General features: G+C 33.8%; 1 pseudogene; it reads left to right on the top strand.

The window, feature by feature from the left end:
* Nucleotides 1-298: 298 nt before the first annotated feature.
* LOC112474537 lies at nucleotides 299-416 on the top strand (annotated as a pseudogene).
* Nucleotides 417-1,773: the final 1,357 nt, after the last annotated feature.

The following is a 1,773-nucleotide window of genomic DNA, read 5'->3' on the forward strand; positions in this document are numbered from 1 at the left end:
TCCTTCCTTCCTTCCTTCCTTCCTTCCTTCCTTCCTTCCTTCTTTCCTTCCTTCCTTCCTTCTTTCTTTCCTTCCTTCCTTCTTTCTTTCCTTCCTTCCTTTTGCTTGTTTATGTGGAAAGGATACCTTTGCAAATATAATCCATCTTTAAGCTATGTACTTAAAAATAAATAACCTCAGAATGATCTTTTAAATATTGCCTTTAGAAAACACTTTCAGCACACAGAACATCTCTTGCAAAATTCTCCATTTCTCCCTAAATTTATCATGCTTTGCTTTTGTGAAAAAGAATTGCCAAGTCTATGGCTATGCCACCCTGAACAAGCCCGATCCCATCTGATCTCAGAAGCAAAGCAGGGTTGGGCCTAGTTAGTACTTGGATGGGAGACCACCTAGGAAGACTGGTGCTGTAGAGGGCGGGGTAAGAATTGTCAAATATTTTTTTTCTCAATTTTTTTATTTTAATTAATTATAGTAATGTTGGTTAATAACTTTATATGTTTCAAGTATACAATTTTATAATACATTATCTATATATTCCACTGTGCGCTCATCACCAAAGTCTAGTCTCTTTCTATGATCTCATATTTTACCCTTTTGCTAAATATGTTTTTGTTAAAGCATTTTCCATAGAGGCATCATGTAGTTAAATCGACGGGTTCTATACCTGTGGTCAAAACAGATAGGAGATGGAAATATTTAGATCAAACAATGAAAAGAATTTAGTATCTATGCTCTGATTCTGTAAATGAAACTAAGCAGCAAGCTCGTGCTTAAAAAGGACTTCCTTACTATGTTTCTGTATTTGAATAAAACATTATATATATGAATTTTGGTTCACTGCTTAACTGGTTAAAATGCAAGAACATACATATAGTCATAACATACATATTTTTTAAACCTAGTTAAGATTTCTTCCAAAAGATCTATTAAAGATTGCTTCCAAAAGATTATATATTCTGTTATTCTTCAGTAAAAAAAAAAATTCATTTTAAGTTCATTCATCTGGACAGAATAAAATTTTTATTTTTATTAACTCCAGATACTCTTTAGTACTGAATTTCAAACAAAATATTTTCACATGGAAAACTACTGGGAGACATCTACATATTCTTTTGAATTTACACTTCATGTAAGATTTGTAATGGTTCCTTTAAAATTACACGAAGGTTATGTGAATGTGGCTAAAAACTGCGCAGTCAGAAATTTGCATCGTTTCTTGTGTTAATTTATATATTCATCCACCTGAGTATTGGAGATTTGTAGCTAACCTGGAATCCGATTTAATTAGGCAACCCCAGCTGGCTAACTTTGAGGACTTTCCAGATAAAGGGCTAGGGAATGTGGGGGACTATAAACCCTGAGAAAGATATTACACAGAAAAATGGAGTAAAAAAAAAAATTAGGTCATGACAGCAGCAAAGACAAAAGTACAAAGGAAAAAGGCAAAGGTACAATGTGGAAGGCAAAATAAAACAAAGAAAGAGTAATTAGGAAAGCTGCCAGTTTCTTTCACTGGAGACCTTGCGGGAAATGCTTTATCATGGCTAATGACAAGTAACCTACGCAGAGTCAAAACTAAATGTGAAAAGTTTATCCGAAATTGATTGAAATAATAGCGAAAGAATCATATATTTTATGACCAAGCAATATATTCCCTGAGGAACACAGATAGGATCACAGAACTTTAATTCCATTAGGGATCACATCTCAAATATGTTTTTCCCTTGCGTGGGGTTTGGCTGTGTCTTTGACTCATTCGGTTCTCAGTTA

The sequence above is a fragment of the Pteropus alecto genome, unplaced genomic scaffold (genome assembly GCF_000325575.1).
Source record: "Pteropus alecto unplaced genomic scaffold, ASM32557v1 scaffold239, whole genome shotgun sequence".
NCBI classification, from domain to species: Eukaryota; Metazoa; Chordata; class Mammalia; order Chiroptera; family Pteropodidae; genus Pteropus; species Pteropus alecto.